Source organism: Odocoileus virginianus, chromosome 32 (genome assembly GCF_023699985.2).
Source record: "Odocoileus virginianus isolate 20LAN1187 ecotype Illinois chromosome 32, Ovbor_1.2, whole genome shotgun sequence".
Taxonomy (NCBI): Eukaryota; Metazoa; Chordata; class Mammalia; order Artiodactyla; family Cervidae; genus Odocoileus; species Odocoileus virginianus.
The window spans coordinates 28,479,707-28,500,377 of record NC_069705.1 but is presented as its reverse complement, the minus strand read 5'-3'; the positions used below and the strand labels follow the sequence as shown (position 1 = coordinate 28,500,377).

Here is a 20,671-nt window from a genome sequence, read left to right as displayed (position 1 = left end):
CCTTTCTCCCAAATTAACAGCTCTGTGGATCATGGCCAATGTCTTCCCTAACTCTTGCATTTAACTTCATTTCATAGTCCATCCTAAAGGAGATCAGTCCTGGGTGTTCATTGGAAGGACTGATGTTGAAGCTGAAACTCCAATACTTTGGCCACCTGATGTGAAGAGCTGACTCATATGAAAAGACCCTGATGCTGGGAAAGATTGAGGGCAGGAGAAGAAGGGGATGACAGAGGATGAGATGGTTGGATGGCATCACTGACTCAATGGACATGGGTTTGGGTGGACTCCAGGAGTTGGTGATGGATGGGGAGGCCTGGCATGCTGCAGTTCATGGGGTCGCAAAGAGTCGGACACGACTGAGCGATTGAACTGAACTGAACGTAGTAATTTACAGCACATGTCCACTGAGAGTACTTTATATGAATTTAGATGGCATTATCACAGGGTAGAAAAGATGTCAGACTATCAAAACAATGAATGATAGAATAACATCACTACAGTCACCAAAATCACACACAAAAACCCTCTGTGCTTGATTCACAAAGACAAGGGTCACAGGGGTTTCTGTTTTCTGGTATCATGAGGTGGCCACCAGACTGGTGTGAACTTCCATAAGTTGGTGCTCTGGATCTGTTATGGCATTCTGGATCGGTCATAAGAACTGGAAAGAATTTTCACGATTTCAAGTGGTACCCATTCCATGATATTTTAGTACTATTTTACACAGCACAGTTTTAAATTTGCATAATTCAAATTTATATGAAATTTGAGTGCATTGTTTCAAGGAGAGCAACTTGGAGCAAAGAGCATTCAAGTGACTGCTAAGCCCTCTGAATAGAATAAAGGTGGGAACAACTAGTGAGGGGAAGGGAGACGCAGGCTAATTGGGGGATACTGTTTGAAGAAGGAACATGCTGAATATGAAGTACATTTTGAATATATTTGAATGGAAAATAATTTGGAATGTGTTGAATAGAAGACATACTCTAATTACTATAATATGCCAATTCTTTGGTTCCACTGGAAATTGCTCAATTTCAGAATCAATAGTTCTTCTGATTGCTGCACTTTTAAAAGGACCTTGAATCCCTTCTGTTTTGAAAAGCTCTGCCTTCATCATCTGGGCTTCTCTTCTGGGCCAGGGAATGAAGCTACTCCTAAAGGGTAAGATGTTCTGCCTCAGATTCTTGGAGGGAACTCAGCATTTAAAACTACTTTGTCAAGTACAGGGTATGTCAAAGTCACTCAGTCATGTCTGCCTCTTTAAGATCCCATGGACTGTAGCCCACCAGGCTCCTCTGCCCATGGAATTCTCCAGGCCAGAATAATGAAGTGGGTAGCCATTTCCTTCTCCAGGGGATCTTCCCAACCCAGGGATTGAACCCAGGTCACCTGCATTGCAGGCGGATTCCTTACCTTACTGTCTGAGCCACCACGGACCCAAGTACAGGGTATAGATCATGTAACATTTCTTCATAACTAAAAGTAACTAAGAATATCTGCCTTAGAGAAGCTTGAGTGGAAGTTCTAGCTTCCTTTGCTAGAGGATACATTAAATCCTCTTTGGTGCTTGTTGGATGAATGGCATAGATAGTTTAAATTGCTTGCCTATGTGCTCAGTCCTGTCGGACTCTTTGCCACCCCATGGACTGCAGGCCCCCAGGCTCCTCTGTCCATGGGATTCTCCAGGCAAGAATACTGGAGTGGGTTGCCATTTCCTCCTCCAGGGGATCTTTCCCACCCAGAGATCGAACCAGAGTTGCCTGAGTCTCCTGTGCTGGTAGGCTGATTCTTGACTTCTGAGCTACCTAGAAAGCCCTTAGGTTGCTGAGGGCAACACAAAGTTTTGGTTTTTATCTTCCCCCTGAATGGACAATTAGAAACTCTGGCTTTGTAACAGCAACAAAATTCCTTCTCTGCTTGAATTAGCACAACAACTGGTCAATCAACAAATATTTATTAAGCTCCTACAATGGAACCTTTGACTTTCTTGTTTAATAATTCTTGACGAATTCTCTAATATCCTGTCAAAGAAAATATTTCTTCTATCATATCATCTTAAAACATGTTTATTTTTCCATTTCATCTTTGGACAAGCTAAAGGTGCATTTCAGTTATTACTGTTCATTTCTTTTCCCCAAAGAGATGGATTAATTCAGTCCTCTATCTCTTGGCAGTTCTAACTTCTACAACCTTAGGTCAGGAATGTGAATTTGTGTTGCCATGTTATAAAAGACAGACTCATAGGTTAAGATCACCTTGTCCAGTGGTTCACACACCTGATTGTGCATCAATATCCTGTGGAGAATATATAGACATATAGAGACAAATGTATGACTGAATGGCAGCCAGTGTTCTTTAATCTATAGAATTTCTCTTGGGGACCACTTTTCCTTTTACAGACCACTTTTACAGGCAAGGAAACTGAAGGTTACAGTTTGTAGTGGAGCTGAGCCAAGAGACTTCAAGCCTGATTCACAGGCCTGTTAAAGTCCTATTGAAGCTTCCATTACATTCAATAACTGCAGGGTTTAAAAAGATAAACATCTCTCAGAGAAATTCCAAATGGATTTTGGGGCATATCCATTTTACCTCTTTCCTTAGATCTCTAGTCTTTATGAGAATATTGGGTCTCAAGTCTCTTAACAGTAAGACCATTACTTAAAAGTGATTCATAGCTTTTCAGGTGACTCAGTGGAAAAGAATCCACCTGCCAATGCAGGAAATGCAAGAGACGTGGATTCGATCCCTAAGTTGTAAAGATCCTCTGGAGGAGGAAATGGCAACCTGCTCCACTATTTTTGCCTAGAAAATCCCATGGACAGAGGAGCCTGGCAGCTACAGTCCACGGGGTTGCAAAGAGTCAGACAGGGCTGAGCAACTGAGCATGAACACAAAGAGCATAATCCTGTCCCACGTGCTACAGGAAACACACGGCAAAGGCTCCGTTTCAGCCCATTAGGAGCTTGTTGCATCTATCATTCGGCATGTACTGAAGACTCACTGTGTGCACAGCTCTATGCTAGACTCTCAGGGAATATAAAAAAAATTTTAACTAAAAAAAATACAGGTGAGTTCCAAAGGAACTTAAGGCTTAAGAGAAGGGACTCAAACATATAAAAAGGCAATGACATGAATTGATAACATTTTCTCCTCTTGGGTGTGATAGGGCAGGTAACTATTGTAACACAGAAACTCCCAAATGTTGACTATAAATTCCTGGTAGGTGGATGTCTTTTCTGCAGGAGGTGACTCAGGTCTTAAGTCTCTTTTCCATCTTTTTTAGCTCTGCCATCCTCACCACCATATTTCACACAGTAACGGCTCCCTGTTGATAGTGCTATAAAATGATCAGAACCATAAAGAAGACTGTTCCACAGTCCTCTCTTCACTGAATCATTTATAAGGCAGCTCTTTGGTTGAGATTCTCTTTAACCATTAGGGCCTCAGTGGCTGAGTGTCCCACCCAAACTTTTTTTTTTTCTTAATTTTTGGCCACACTCTGCAGCATGTGGGACCTCAGTTCCCTGACCAGGAATCCAACCCATGCCCCCTGCATTGGAAGGCTGAGTCTTAACCACTGGACTGACAGACAAGCCTCCCCCGCAACCTCTGTGATTCAGCACGACCGCATCATAGGTGTTCACGCGCGAATTTCCCATAGTCTCCTGCTCGTCTACTTTTACTTCCCCTCTGCTCTGATTTCTTGGGCTTCCCTGATAGCTCAGCTGGCAAAGAATCCATCTGCAATGCAGGAGACCCCGGTTCAATTCCTGGGTCAGGAAGTTCCCCTGGAGAAGGGATAGGCTACCCACTCCAGTATTCTTGGGCTTCCCTTGTGGCTCAGCTGGTAAAGAATCTGCCTGCAATGTGGGAGACATGGATTTGACTCCTGGGTTGGGAAGATCCCCTGGAGAAGGGAAAGGCTACCCACTCCAGTATTCTGGCCTGGAGAATCCCATGGACTGTATAGTCCATGGGTTTGCAAAGAGTTGGACATGACGCAGCTACTTTCATTTCACTTCACTGATTTCTTTCCTTCATTTGAAAAATTTTATTGAAGTATAAACTCTAAATTATAAATACAGACTCATAAATGAAATCTAACCTAAGAATATGAATGCTGTTATGCCATCTCCAAGTCTTTCTAATGAAGTACAAACTGCACATGAAGATACAATATCCTGCTATTGAATCCAAAGAGGAAAACACGGCAACTTTGCCAGCTTCTATGATATTTTTTAATCTGAAGAATCAGGTAGCAAAACAGAGAAAGTAGGGTTCTGTTCCTAGACTGTGTGTTGACGGCCCTCTGACCCACCTCCTCGCCCGTGGAACATGAGGGACAGGGGTCTTGATTAGGTCTCCTTTCATGGCCAGGCAGTGGAATCCAGCTTCACCAACAAACAACAACAACCTTCCTTTCTGTGGGCTGGTGTGGGGCAGAGAGGAGATATTGATAAAACAGATTGCACACAGGAAAGCCCATTTTTAAAGATTGTGTAAGAATAGGTTAAAATTTTCACCACAAATATGTACACAGGCACTCCTGCTAATATTTAATGAGATTCTACCCTTTCACCTTGCTGGCACCAGGTTGGGCAGAAAATTCGGGGAGCAGATATCTTCTGAGGATCCTCTTCGACTCTCCCATGGGCCCTGCACGATCCTGACATAGGGTACCACCGAGGGGCGGGTGTGAGAAGATGATGTGGGATTCTCTGGCCAGATGGACTGGTGCTGGACAGACCACATGAGGTAACAGTATCAGTAGACAACTGCCTACATATATATTCAGCTTTAACACACACATATAAAGTGCTTTTTCCCAATTTTGCAATATATGATGTGGACACGTAAGTCTCTCAGTCATGTCTGACTTTTTGTGACCCCATGGATTGTAGCCCGCCAGGTTCCTCCGTCCATGGGGATTCTCCAGGCAAGAATACTGGACTGAGTAGCCATTCTTTTCTTCAGGGGATTTTCCCAACCTAGGGATCAAACCTGGGTCTTCTGCATTGTAGGCAAATTTTTTATTATCTGAGCCACCTGGGAAGTTCTTTGCAATATATACTTACTGTTTAAAAAAAGAAAAAAGAACTCATGGAAAATTTAGAAAACAAAAATCATACCTCACCTACCTCCCAGGGGCAAATTGCACTTTTATATATCTCTTTCCTGCTTTGTTATATATACGAATATATATACATATATATGTGTGTATGTGTATATATATATCTCACATAATTGGGTTCATATTATATATGTTGTCCTGTAGTCTTTTTTGGATTCAACATTATAATTATGAGGTTTTTGTCCATCTTACTGAAAAAAATCTTTAAGGACAGTATCAGTAAAGGCTAATAGGAATGGACCATGATTTCGCCAATCAGTTCATATTATTGAACATTTCAGTTGTGTTCAGGGTGAAGTGTAACAGAAGGGAGAGTGGTGTGTATGTGTGTAACTGGTTGAGCTGCTGTGGCGTATCTAAAAGGAGGCATGTGCCTGGACACCCTGCTCTGACCTCCTCAAGGGGACTGCTAAGGATGGATCTGCTCTCAGATGTTGTAAACCAGTGACTGTGTGTTTGGTCTGAGCCTATTTTAAAGACTTCTGTACCTCCCTGCCTCCAGATAAGGACCAGCTCTAGCTGGAGCAGGAGGTCCCTCATTCCATGTGCCTTCTATCCATCAGGGAGCATAATATCCTGATTTGCCTGCATGGTCCAGATGATGCCGATCATCCCTGCACAGTTACTAATAGCTCTCTTCTTCACCTTTCAGAGTGTCTGTATCCGAAAGATCAATGACACAGTCACCACCTATACCCCGCCTGCTTTACCCACCCAAGTTCCTTCCATGGAAGCATCTGAGGTGACAACATGTTCCTGTCCTCTTTGGGGCAGTGGTCCCCAGGGCTGCGGGGATCAGAAGGAGTAGCTGGGCCATCTGATTCCCTAAAACTATACCCTAAGCACACTGGCCCTGTGGATGCACATAAAGTTTCTACCCTCCGAATACATACAGCATGTGATAAAAGCAGTTCTACTGGGCTTCCCAAGAAGAGCTAGTGATAAAGAACCCGCCTGCCAAAGCAGGAGACATAAGAGACATGAGTTCAATTGCTGGGTCGGGAAGATCCCCTGGAGGAGGGCATGGCAACCCTCTGGTATTCTTGCCTGGAGCATCCCATGGACAGGGGAGCCTAGCAGGCTACAGACCATAGGGTGGCATAGAGTTGGACATGACTGAAGTGGCTTAGCATGCATGCATGCATTGAGGTTGGTAGAAATTTGATTTTAGATCTTATATTTTTATGTATGTTACATAGATTTATTACAATTCAAGAGTATAATTTATCTGTCTTATTTTTAGTTTCCTAACACCGCACACTATACATGCAACGGATGCTCAGCTAATGCCACAAATTCAGTCTTTAAGATAGACATTTAAAAGAAACAATAAAATTGGTGACAATTCTAATGTAGAAACACCTCCTGCTAGACAGAGCTAGAAGAAGTGACAGTTGAATTGGACTGTTGACAATGCATTTTGAAAGTGAGCCCTAAAATAGAATATTTTGATATTTTTTTTAATCCGAGTAAGTCAACGCGACATTCATTTTTTAAAAATAGAAATAGTTCTATTTTTGTCTAGTATGAAAGTAAATATCACCAATAACTCCATCCTCCAAAATAAGCACTGCAAACATTTTGGTTCATATCCTTCCAGATTATGTACTATAAATGCAGTCACTAAATAGATGTGGGATGGGCTGCCATCCCCTCCCCGGGTGGCATCTAGCGGGGGCTTTTGTGGGAGATAAAGTGCAGCCAATTTCCACATAGCATTCTTTACATAAAGAAGTAATTGGAAGTCGACCATACTTTCTGTCCCGCACGTGTCCCTGCTGGATGCTCCTCTGCCACCGCCGGCTTCCACCATTGCCCGTGTTGCTGAGTGGGGACCCGAGCTGTGGTCCCTCCTGCAGGAAACTGGGCAGAAGTTCTAGGTGAGGATAGAGGGCAGTGGACTCCCCTTTGCCACCTGACCCTTTTCATCTCCCCCAGAGTAGCATGCCAGACTGCAAGGTGGGGGCAAGTGTAAAAAGGAATTACAAGGACTCACTGATGTTCATAGCAGCACTACTTACAACAGCCAAAGGTGCAAACGACACAGATGTCCATCAACAGATGAATGGGTAAACAAAATGTGGCACATACGCACAATGGAATATTATCCAGCCTTTGACAGGATTGGAAGTTCTGATACAGGCTACAACCTACATGCACCTCGAAGACATTACACTAAGGGAAAGAAGGGAAAGGAAAGTGAGTCGCACAGTCATGTCTGACTCTTTGCGACCCCACGGAATGTAGCCCGCCAGGTCCTCTGTCCATGGAATTCTCCAGGCAATAGTACTGGAGGCAGTTGCCATTCCCTTCTACAGGGGATCTGCCTGACCCAGGGATTGAAACCGGGCCTCTTGTATTGCAGGCAGATTCTTTACCAATTGAACTACTAGGGAAGCCCCAAGAGAAAGAAGCCAGACACAAAAGGACAAATACTGCATGATTCCATTTGTGTGAGATCCCTGAAATAGGCAAATTCATACGGACAAACAGTAGAACAGTGGTTCCCAGGGGTTGGGGGAAGGGGAGTTGCTGTTTAATGGGTACTAGATTTCTCTTTGGGATCATGAAATGCTTCGGAAACAGAGTAGGTAGCAGTGATGGCTGCACAGCATTGTGAATATACTTAATGCCACTGAATCCTATACTTAAAAAGGGTTAAAATGGCAAATTTCATGTTACATATATTTTATTACCAAAAAAAAAAGTTTTGGGGAAAAAAAAAAAGAGGAATTACACTGTAAGAAAGTGAGTGCTCAGGTCCCACCTATAGACAGTCCTCCTCCTGGCCCCACCCAGCGACCCAGTCTCCCCTGGGGGACGCCCAGGGCCCTTCCTCCCCCTGCAAACTTGGCTGTCTCATCCTCAGTTTGCACCCCCATGCTCCCTTCATTCCAACACAGCCCCCACTGTTGCCAGTGTCTCTGTTTAAAAAAATTCATCCCATCCTCTGAACAACGTCACTCCTGCCCACAGGGTGCACCCTCGCTCGTGGGTGCTTCTCCACACTCAGGGCGCCAGGAGGGCCACAGGCCTGGAGGGGTGCTTCCAGCTGATGTAGTCAGACAAATACACCTCTTAGAGACAAGTGATTCTTCCTGGACACAGCAGAGCTGAACCCGTTCTGAGGAGCTCCTCAATCAACAAAGCCCTCACTCTGCTCTTGAAGCTGGTGGTCTCAATGGAAAAGAGCTGGGTTTCTGATGTTCTTCTGAGGAATCTCTTGTTGGGATCACAAAAGACCTTATTCCCCTGTAACGTCTGCTTTCTCCTCCCCTAGGAGGGTCTCAGGACTCCAGAGCCATTTCATGTAAAAGGAGAGGGTGGCAGTTTCTTCTGTCACATGAACACAGAAACTCTGGCAACAGAGTTTTGATTGTGCCAAAGACTCAGATACCCTGACATGGGGGAGATGCAGAGACAGTCCAGTTGCCGGGGACAGGCCAAGCTCCTTAAAATCAAGGGATGTCAAAGGGCACTTGAGAGGCCATCCAGCTACAGCCTTGATCTGTCAGAAGCTCCATGGGAAGGAACTTTTATCCTGGCCAAAGCTGGGATCCCAGCGCAAGTGCAGAAAAGTTGGATGGGCTCCATGGGGCTTGACAGACCTGAGGTTTGAGCACCAAGTCCCTAGAAGACTAACTCCGCACCGCTGAGGAAGGAGGGGTGAGAGAGCCAGAGTCAGCAGGATGGGCCCGGGGCTCTGAGTCTCTTAGGGTTGTGGGTGATGTGCCCTGATTCACCCCAAACGTGGGGCCCAGGCACCCCAGGAAGGAGAGTACTTGTAAAGAATTAACAACCAAAGGACGGTTTTCCTGGAAGTTCAAGTCATTGGGATAAGGAACCTGCTAAAAAGGCTAGACTGGAGAGGTGGAAGGGACCCTCCCACAGGCTGAAGCAGCGGCAAGTCAGCAGAGTCAGGGCAGGTTACAGGAGAACGGACACGCAGGGTCACCAGAAGTCATGGGTGGCTGGACCATGTGAGCATCTCAGGAGTCGGGAGGAAGCAGGCTTCAGCAGGGACACCCAGGGCTGAGAGAGAACCAGGGCCGCAGAGGGACAGCATGGTTATTTGTGAAAGGCCTGTCTCTGTCTTTATCACCACACTTTGCCTTATCTTCAGTGTGTGCATGCTTAGCTGCTCAGGTGTGTGCTACCCTTTGCAACCCCATGGACTGCAGCCCACCTGGGGATTCTCCAGGCTAGAATACTGGAGCGGGTTCCTACACCCTCCTCTAGGAGATCTTCCCAACCCGGGGATTGCAGGTGGATTCTTTACCATCTGAGCCACCAGGGAAGCCCTTTCTCTTACTCTCAGAGAAGCTAGAAAAAGGATATTGCCTCTTTCAGGGGCTAAATTTTGAACTGGGTGATCTTGATAAAAAAACTAAATAAACATCCTTCTGCTCTGTGGATGCCCCCTTATACATTCAAATAAAAGCAAAAGACAATAATAGCAATAAGGTATGTGAAAGGTCTGATCTAGACTCTGCTGCAGGGAGAAAGGCCTCTTTTAACATACTCATTTCTGTCACCCAGGTCGCTGCCACCTGAATGCTACCTTCACAAGACATCATTTGCCCTCCATGTTTTCATCATCAGGTTATCATGTCATTTCTTTTGAAAGATGACATGATGTGGATTTGAACAAACAGCCCGAGGGGAGAACTGATGTATTCCTTAAAAGGGGGTACATGTACTTCCTTTCTCAAGCACCTTGAAAACAGACTGCCTTCTGTGTAAGATTTGCCAATAAGCAGCAAGACACCCAAGGAAGGACCAAATGAACAGGAACCTTCGAATATGCCACACCTAGTCTTCTCCCAACTGATCTAGCCACAGGGCCACCAGCATGGCTTGGGCAGCCCTCTCCCCAGACAGATAAGGGACGGAGTAAAGGAGCCTCCAGGGAACCAACAATGTCCACGTTTTGCAAGAGCAGAAAGAGTACATAGGGTGTGATTTCGTCCCAGAATTTCATTGCTTGTTAGCCAATCTGTGTGGCTGGCATGAGACCCTTCCCACAGGCCTGGCTGAGCCAAGGGCAGTTTCTAAGAACTCCAGGGTACAGTTATTGTGTTAATTTGTCCCCATACCAATGCCAGCATGGAGCCTCTGCTCTCTGACTTCTCAAACTGAACTGACAGCCAGCGCCGGGAAGTTGGCCAAAGGGGTCACAGGAACAAGTACTGAATGCAGCTGATTTCAGCTGGCGCGTGGGGACCACATTTACAAGCACAATCACATCCATTCTGTTCCACCATTACAAATCCCTGCCTTTGAAGGGGGCTGGGGCGAGAGCAGGGCTCCCCTCGTGGCTCAGTGGTAAAGAATCTGCCTGTCAGTACAGCAGATACAGGTTCAGTCCCTGGGTGAGGAAGATCTCCTGGAGGAGGAAATGGCAATCCACTCCAGTATTCTTGCCTGGAGAATCCCACGGACAGAGGAGCCTGGTGGGCTAGCAAAGAGTCCATGGGGTCGCAGAGAGCCGGACACCCTGAGTGACTGAGTGTACACAGGAGACAGCATGGCATTTATCCATATTGCAGCATGCCTCCCATCATGCCTGGATTGCAGATGTTGGTGTCCTGGTGTCTTAAAATGCTTTATTCCTCATTCTAGAGAAGGAGACGATTCATAGGAACAGAAAATGTTGTGTTAAATGGGAGAAGGTGGCAGGGATATCCCTAAGAACTGAATAGAGGCATCTACTGTATCAATACTGGCTATAGCACTTTTATTTGCTCATTTATTCATTGATTTATTTTTTCAAATTGTGTATATGTGTGTGCACGTATGTGCGCACGTGTGTGTGTGTGCACTCGTGAGGCACCGCATGCAAAGGTGACTTCTTTCTGCACTGTTTACCAGTTTACTTGAGGCCACAAGACTTTAAGTACATGGATGAGTGGCAAGCTGGATTAAAGGAATGCTTAAGGCACAGTGGTTTATCTCTGGGCTGAAGACAGATTTACGTTTTACTGAAGTCTGTTCCAGTGCTGCTTTGGGTAATAGAGATGGAGGAGTGGACCTAGAGAGGCTGGAGGAGAAGTTTTAAAAGAGATATTGAGGTCACCCATTAGAAAAAGGATGAAATCCTGCCATTTGCAGCAATATGGACAGAGGATGGACCTTGAGGGCTTTTGTGAAGTGAAATTTGAGGGGACAAATTCATATGATATCACTTACATGTGATATTTATGGAAAAAAACAACAGCTCATAGAGAACAGACTGATGGTTGCCAGAGGCAGGGGTGGGGAAATGGGATGAAGATGGTCAGAAATATAAACTTCCACTTATAAAATAAAAAACAGGAATATAAAGTGCAGCATGATAATGATAGTTAATAATATACACATTTGAAAGCTGCTAAGAGTAGATCTTAAAATTTCTCATCACAGGAGAAAAAGGCATACCTGTGCATGGTGATGGATGTTAATTAAACATTGTGGTGGTTATTTCACAATATATATAAATATTGTCATTATGTTGTATACCTAAAATTAATGTAAAATGTCAAACTTACCATAATTAACAATTATTTTTAGTAAATTATTAACAGAGGAAGAGAGACTGAGGGGGCATAGCTGCCATAGGGAATGGAAATTTGGGAGAAGGGGTTTATATTTCAGAAGGTTTTTAAGGGGTGTTAGTGATTTGTGGTGTTAAAGCCCTCTCCCACAGGCCAAAGAAGCGACCAGTAAAAATCCATGTATTTTACACCGTAAAAGGATATAAACAAGAGGACGGGGCCTACTTCTGACCTGGGGAGTCAGGAAAGACTTAAGAAGCAGGTTGCAGACTTGATCTTGAAGAGTGGGTGGGAATTTTCTAGAAAGAAAAAGATGGGTAGGGAAGTGGGTTTCAAAAGCAAGACCTGGATAGATGCTGGTGATACATTTTATCAGCAGTCTGAGGAAAATAAGAAAAATAAGGGTAAGTGTTTCCAAAAGCTAGATATACTCAATTTGAAGAAATTTTGGTTTGTTTCTATCTTTGAAATATGACAGTTTTTCTTTTTCTTATGAAATCAAGATAGTAACAAAGTGTACCATTATGACTTCAAGCATCTCTTATTTGACCCAAATAAAAATAACACACATTACCCACACTTTCAAAAAAATGTACTGGTCTTTGAAATTTTAAGATGTGAGACGAGCGGGTAACGAAGTACCAGTTGAGGAGACGATAATGCAGAGGCTGTTCTGCGGGGAAAGGTCAGGGTGCATGCGGAGAACGGGAGGAGTGCAGTGTGTGGGGGGGTGGGGCAGAGCAGTGGTTTAGGGTTCGACGGGGTGGTGGGGGGGGAGGATCTTTCAGAAGGAGCTCGGACTTTATCCTTCAGGAAGCAGGAACCAGTAAGGATTTATAAGCGAAGGAGAGAGCTGATTATATATGTTGTGTTGGAAGATTGACTGTTCCAGTAAAGCAAGTAGACTGTAGAAGAAAGAAAGAGACAAAAAGACCGGTGATAGAATTGTAAATGTGAGACAGGCTGTTCTTAGTCACTAAGTCATGTCCGACTCTTTGTGACCCCGGGGACTGTAGCCCAGCAGGCTCCTCCATCCATGCGGATTCTCCAGGCCAGAATACTGGAGTGGGATGCCACGCCCTCCTCCAGGGGCCTTTCTGACCCAGGGATTGAACCCAGGTCTCCCGCACTGCAGGTGGATTCCTGACTGTCTGAACCACCGGGGAAGCCCAAAATACTGGAGTGGGTAGTCTATCCCTTCTCCAGGGGATATTCCCAACCCAGGAATTGAACCAGGGTCTCCTGCATTGCAGGTGGATTCTTTACAAGCTGAGATACCTTATATCACTGTAAATATTATTATAGTGATATAATCATAATATAAATATGAGATGAAGGTGTTAATTATAGCAGTAGGAATGAGGAAACAGAACAAGACTTTAAAGATTATCCCAAGATGGAATTGGTCTCAGAGATATTCAGGGGAAGGCTTTAAAGAATGTGTTAGGGCACCATTAACCAACAGAAACAACCAGTGCATCCAGGTCTATCTGAGGATGTCTAAGATCTCAGCTGTAAAAGCTGCAAATAGCCTATCAATCGTCTAGACTCACTAATCCCAGTTCTTCAACCAACCTGAACAGTTAAAGAGCACCAAGGTCTCCATCAATCCACATCACCTAAGAAAGTGTGCATTTGGGGGCATTGGTCAGGACTGGCAATAGGGAATGGTGGAGATTGTGACAAACCAGAGCTCACATGACCTGTCTAAGGAGCAGCTGCTATTCTGTACCAGCCATCATTGCAACATGGAAAAGAAGGCAGATCTGATATTTTTTTTAACAAAGCTGGAAACCTGGATTTGTGTTGTCAGATAATTTATGTTTAAAGAACAACCACAACATTATGGGAGTCAAAGTTCATTCTATTTGCAAGCTGAACATATTTGATTGACCTTTAATCTGAGATCTTTAGACTGGGGATTAGATAACTATTATGCTGATACAGATCCACAACAAAACCTCACACAAGGAAGAAAAACATGAAGCCATTTAGCAGAATGGGTAAGCTCTGAGTCACCTGTGATAAGAAATAAAAGGATATGAGATATTAAAATTTTTTAAATTAATTTTAGAATTAACAAACAGCAATCTCAATTCTCGATTTCTGCTTCCAGAAGATGTGAAAATAGGTTTTGGATAGTACACTTGTAACCTCCAAGCAATACTATTATAATGATGATCACATTTGTTTTTCACAACTGCTTTCTTTGAAGGAAGGACAAATGTTATCATTCTCAACAGACTGATGAGAAAACGGAAGCAAAATGAGGTCTGCAGTTTCCCTAAGAGGCTGAGTGTGGTGGGAGAGGAGCTGAAGCTACAACCTCGTCTACTGTCAGACGTCAGGCCACACAGTCACTCGGGGATCATCAGGTGTATCCCCTCTCAGAACAGAAAATCTCTCTGCAGCTGATGGTCTCTGAGAGTGGCAGAGAACAACAGTACGGGTAGACAGGGTGGGAGAGAGTGTCCAGGCAGCACATGACTCAACTGGGAACGTTCACGGTCCCAGGCTTGGCACTGCCCCAACACGTGTGTGTGTGTGTGTGTGTGTGTGTGTGTGCGTGTGTGCGTGTGCATTAGTTGCTCAGTCGTGTCTGACTCTTTGTGACTCCATGGATTGCAGCCCACCAGGCTATTTTGTCCACAGAATTCTGCAGGCAAGAATGCTGGAATGGGTTGCCATGCTCTTCTCTTCTTCACCCAGGAAAGAACCGCAAATGACAACCCAGGCCTGTGGAGAGAACTCTCCTGTCTGCCTCTCGCCACAGGGGTTGCCCTGTTCTCTCCCCCTGCAGGAGGCCAACGGGATTCCTGTCTTGTCCCCGTTTCTGTCTTCAGAATTGGGCAGGGGCTAGAGGTAGCACTTCTAGCTCAGTTGGTAAAGAATCTGCCTGCAATGCAGGAGACCAGGGTTTGATTCCTGGGTCGGGAAGATCCCCTGGAGAAGGAAATGGCAACCCACTCCAGCATTCTTGCCTGGAGAATCACATGGACAGACGAGCCTGATGGGCTACAGTCCATGGGGTTGCAACAGTTGGACATGACTGAGCAACTAAACCACCACCACGAGAGGTAGGACTGCTCTGTTGTTCCCTAGGTTCCTAACTCTGGGGTAACTTATTTTGCTTTTAAAATTAATTTATTTTTAATTGATATATAGTTGATTTACTGTATTGGGTTAGTTTTGGGTGTACAGCAAAGTGATTCAGTTGTATATATATTTGACTCAGGTGAGGGAAGACGAGGAAGAAAGTCTGGACAGAGGGAAATGCCATGTTGTGATTCAGTTTCTTCAAAGGCCTCAGCCAACCCTGCAAGGAGTTCTGAACCTTGTCAAACCTTTCCCGGGTTGTCCTGAGTTGGGGTAGAGGCCTCTGTAATGCACATGAGTCAGGCACTGGGTACAGGCTGCACCCAGGAAGGCAGGATGCGTCAGGCAATGTGGGGTTCAGTCAAGAGCAAGAGCCTGAGAGGGGCTGACACCAGAGAGCGGTCTGCAGGCACCAGTCCTGCTGCTGGTGGAACAAGTCCTTCAGTCTGGAGTGAAGACTGGGGAATGCAGTAAAGCATCCACTGCAATGAGACTACCCACCAACCCAGGCAAGTTGCCATCTTCACATGGAAAACACAGTAGAAGTGATCGATGCATAACTCTCAAGTATTTGGGTCACTTCCTAATTTTCAAAGCGCAAACAAAAATAAATTAATAACCAGGCAATTACAGAGTCACAGATGCTAACGGGCATTTTAGCATTTACCTCCTCCAATTGCTTTATTTATGGATGAAGCAAATTGAAGAACAGAGATGTTTAATGACTGCCCTAGGTCACGGTAGAATCTAGATTTAAATTCAGGTCATTGGACTTCAAGTTCAGTGCCCCTGCTACCATGTCACCATAAAGCACATTGCAACAGGAACAGCAAACAGATTTCATCTTTCAAGCTAATTCTAGTGAATTCATGGAGACTGCTTGGATGACTAGGTTGAGAAGGAGATTTCAAATTAGAGCTTCAAGAGAATAATCTCACTAGAGTCCTGTTCTGGGTTCTATAACCTCCTTGGCCTAGAGATGAATGCAAAAACGACAAACAAGTTAAAAACAGGACTTTTAGAGAAAAGCAGAGTTATTCTCCTAGACAGAAGAAGGCCAGATGTACTTTACTTATGACTCTATGGACAGGGAGGCCTGTCGTGCTGCGATTCATGGGGTCGCAAAGAGTTGGACACGACTGAGCAACTGGACTGAACTGAACTGAACTGAAGGTATCTAGCTGGATTACTTTTATTCCCACAGAAGTTGGTCCCTTGAGGTTTAGTTCTGCTTCCTCACTTGTCAAGTGAGGGTGATGGGCCACCAAATTGTGGAGGCTCCTTTTAGCATTCAGAAATCTCTGTTGATGGTATGAAGGACTGGGTTGCTTCCTGGGACCCCAAAGAAGGCTGAGAACATTTCCAACACACCGAGATAACTATATGAAGGTGAGCAGGAGCACACATCTTCATCCTTCATAGAGATGAGAGGTTTAGGGCTTCAGCACCAAAGGTTATGGGAATAAAAAATTTTTTTAATGTTTTCACTGTCATGAAATACACACAACATAGAAATTCGCATTTGAACCACTTTTTGATGTATGATTCAGTGGCGTTAAGTCCATGTTCAGTATTGCTCAACCACCACTATTCCCCGTGTCCAGGACTGTTTCATCCTCCCATGTTGAAACTCCGTACCCAAAAAACACTAACTCCCCTGTCCCCTCTCCTCTCAGCCCCTAATGACCTCCACTCTATTGGGCTGCCCAAAAAGTTTGTTCAGGTTTTTCTGTAATATCTTATGAAAACCTTGAACACATTTTTTGACCAACCCAATACTTTCTGTGTCTGTGAATTTGCCTATTCTAGGTATCTCACACCTGGGTGTTCATTGGAAGGACTGATGCTGAAGCTGAAACTCCAATACTTTGGCCACCTCATGCGAAGAGTTGACTCATTGGAAAAGACCCTGATGCTGGGAGGGATTGGGGGCAGGAGGAGAAGAGGGCGACAGAGGATGAGATGGCTGGATGGCATCACTGACTCGATGGGCATGAGTTTGAGTAAACTCTGGGAGTTGGTGATGGACAGGGAGGCCTGGCGTGCTGTGGTTCATGGGGTTGCAAAGAGTCGGACACGACTGAGCAATTGAACTGAGCTGAACTGAGGTATCTCACTGAAGTGGAGTCATATAATATTTTCTTTCTGTGTCTAGCTTATTTCACAAGTTGGCTTAAAGTTCAACATTCAGAAAACTAAGATCATGGCATCTGGTCCCATCACTTCATGAGAAATAGATGGGGAAACAGTGGAAGCAGTGTCAGACTTTATTTTGGGGGGCTCCAAAATCACTGCAGATAGTGATTGCAGCCATGAAATTAAAAGACGCTTATTCCTTGGAAGGAAAGTTATGACCAACCTAGATAGCATATTAAAAAGCACAGACATTACTTTGCCAACAAAGGTCCATCTAGTCAAGGCTATGGTTTTTTCAGTGGTCATGTATGGATGTGAGATTTGGACTATAAAGAAACTTGAGTGCCCAAAGAATTGATGCTTTTGAACTGTGGTGTTGGATAAGACTCTTGAGAGTCCCTTGGACTGCAAGGAGATCCAACTAGTCCATCCTAAAGGAGATCAGTCCTGGGTGTTCATTGGAAGGACTGATGCTGAAGCTGAAACTCCAATACTTTGGCCACCTCATGGGAAGAGTTGAATCATTGGAAAAGACCCTGATGCTGGGAGCGATTGGGGGCAGGAGGAGAAGGGGACAACAGAGGATGAGATGGCTGGATGGCATCACCGACTCGATGGACATGAGTTTGAGTAAACTCCGGGAGTTGGTGATGGACAAGGAGGCCTCGAGTGCTGAGATTCATGGGGTCGCAAAGAGTCGGACATGACTGAGTGACTGAACTGAACTGAATGTTTTCAAGATTTAGTTTTAGCTTAAGTCAGTTGTAAGCACGTTGTAGTTTATGTCAGTACTTGACTCCTTTTTCAGGCCAAATACTGTTCTGTTGTATGTCTACATCACATTTTCTCTTACTTTGTTTGGTTAGTGTGAATAATGCTCCTATCAACACTGGTGTGGGAATAATACTTTTTGCACTCAGTTCATGCCTGAAACCTCAGAACCATAAAATCACTGGAGATTACCTATTGCTCACCTTACAGATGAAGAAACAAAGACCCAGAAAGACCCACCCCTCAATCGGGGCAGGCATAACAGGAGACACCAATACCATGAGATCTAAAACTTAGATTTACTATCTGGTACAATCATGGTAAAAATGAGCAAACTATTCTTATAATCTTTGTTCAGTTTATCTAGAACAGATAGCAGAGGTAGGCTTTTAAAATAATATTTTAAAAGGTAGGCGAGGGTGGGATGATATGGGAGAATGGCATTGAAACATGTGAATTATCATATGTGAAGAAAAATAAATAAAATAATACTTATAGCTGTTCAGTGTTTTGTCAAGCCAAGTGCTCTAGCTACCTACTGCTTTACACAAGCCATCCTAAAGTTAGCACACTGTTTTGTTATGCTCACAAATTCTCTGGGTCTGGAATTTGGACAGAGTGAGTCAGGGACTGCCTGTCTCTACTCCACAGTGTCTCAGGCCTCAGCTGGGGTGACTCAAATAGCCAAGAGCCACTTGAACAGCTGGGCACTAGGATCATCTGAAGATGTCTTCATTCATATGTCTGATGCCTGAGCTGGAATGCCTCAAAGCCTGGGCTGTTGACTAGTGTATCTACATTTGACCTCTCCATGTATATTGAGCTTGCCCACAACAGGGTGGAATCAAGGTAGTCATGCTTTCTTAGGTGGCATCTCAAGGCCCTAAAAATGAATGCCCAGCTAACAAGGCAGAAGCAGCATAAGCTTTTATGACCCGGCCTCAGCAGTCATATAGTATCACTTTTGGGGTTTCCCTGGTGGCTCAGATGGTGAAGAATCTGCCCTCAATGCAGGAGACCCAGGCTCAACCCCAGGATTGGGAAGATTCCATGGAGAAGGGAATGGCTATCCACTCCAGTATTCTTGCCTGGAGAATTCCATAGTTAAAGGAGCCTGGAAAACTACATTCCATAGGGTTGCAAAGAGTTGGACATGACTGGGCAATTAAGACACACACACACACACACACACACACAGTGTCACTTTCATTGAATCCTATTAGTCAAAGAAGTCATAAGACTGCTCACTTTCAAGAGAACACAAACCCCATCTTTCATGAGCAAAGTGTCAAGGGATATGTGGCCATGATTTAAAACCACTGCACCAATGCAAACTAGCATACATAGAATGGATAAACAACAAGGTCCTACTGTATAGCACAGGAACTATGATAAATCATGATGCAAAAAATATAAAAAAGAATGTGTGTGTATATATGTATATACACACATACATACACATATGTATAACTGAATCACTTTGCTGTTCACCCGAAATTAATACGTCATTGTAAATCACTGCACCCCATGACTATTGCCCCCGTTCAAGTGAACACCAACTGATTATTGCCTCCTTCAAAGGAGTCTCATGAGGATACCATCTACACGCTCCAGGGCTATCATCCTCGCTCACATCTTTCTGTTGCTGTTTCTTATCACTCAGTCCTGTCCAACTCTTTGTGACCCCATGGACTGTAGCCCTCCAGGCTCCTCTGTCCTTGGGGATTTTTCAGGCAAGAGTACTCGGCTGGGTTGCCATTTTCTTCTCCAGGGGAGCTTCCCAGATCAGGGATCAAACCCATATCTCCTGCACTGGCAGGTGGATTATTTACCACTGATTCTTTACCCACCTGGGAAATCCAAAGTTCCCAGCTTTATGGGAGCGCCTTTTTGGAAACCCAGCTAGACTCTGCTGAACGTCCTTTTGACTTACTGGTGCTGGTGAGTCTTTAAATATGGATTTGATCTGGGGGCAATCCAGTGATGGAGGTGGATTATTAACAACACTCATTAAAGACTTCATGCACCACCAGTATGTGTTGGGCAATAGGTGAGAGGGTAACAGGCAGGAAGGCCAGGGGTCTCCAAATGGAGGAAATAGGTTGCAAGTGCCAGACATTTTTATCTCTCTTAAGCGGCAGGAGGAAACAAACTGGCGATATTTTTTCCTTCTCTATACAAATTGAAAAGTTGGTTTCTCTTAAAATGCTGTGTTGCCATGACACCTGGTTTCACCTGAAGCTAACTATTCTCAAACCTTGAGCTAACCAATACATTTTTTCTTATGGAAATGTTTGTCTTAAGCTACATTGATGTACCCCAGACTCTGTCTTCAAGTTCCACCAAATGGCTCAGAACCTACTTGACAAAACAGTATGTTATATTCAGATATTGTTCCCCTAATCTATGTAAACAAAACTATTTGTATGATAATCTGCCCCTTCTACAAGATTCAAGTCAATCGTTTTATGGCCTGGGATGAATCATCTGGTGCCAAGATTATCACAAAATGCAATTTATGGATGAGGGGCCTGGTGCCATCCTGAGTTTTAAGACATTCCTTTCTTTTCATTAACAGACTGCTAGTGACTATATAACATCCAGCTGAAGACTAGCAGGGGGGTACTCTTTCTGCCCCCTTCTGATGCCTATGTCAGAAGCTTTCTCTATCTCCTTTATACTTTAATAAAACTTTATTACACAAAAGCTCTGAGCGATCCAGCCTTGTCTCTGGCCCCGGATTGAATTCGTCTCCTCCGGAGGCCAAGAATCCCAGTGTCTTATTGTTCAGCAACAACCTTTCATAGGGAGTGACATATCAATATACAGTTCATTTTCCAGTCAAGAACTAACAGACTTGAAGTGTGACCCCTCCCCAAAGCTAATCACATTGATCTTGTCTTGTATGTTTAGCAAATGTCCACAAAGGTACTTCCTAAAAAGGAACATATTCAGCACCACTAATATTTTAGGCAACAGTCGTGTCCTTGCTCTCCCC

General features: G+C 44.4%; 1 long non-coding RNA gene across 2 annotated transcripts; it reads left to right on the top strand.

The window, feature by feature from the left end:
* Window positions 1-1,083: 1,083 nt before the first annotated feature.
* Window positions 1,084-20,379, top strand: LOC110134456 (uncharacterized). Of its 2 annotated transcripts, XR_011485165.1 has the most exons (5): window positions 1,084-1,167; window positions 4,600-4,761; window positions 5,790-5,879; window positions 9,677-13,673; window positions 16,576-20,379. It is a non-coding gene; the product is annotated as an uncharacterized lncRNA (long non-coding RNA). The 2 variants fall into 2 exon arrangements; XR_002313072.2 differs by lacking the exon at window positions 9,677-13,673.
* Window positions 20,380-20,671: the final 292 nt, after the last annotated feature.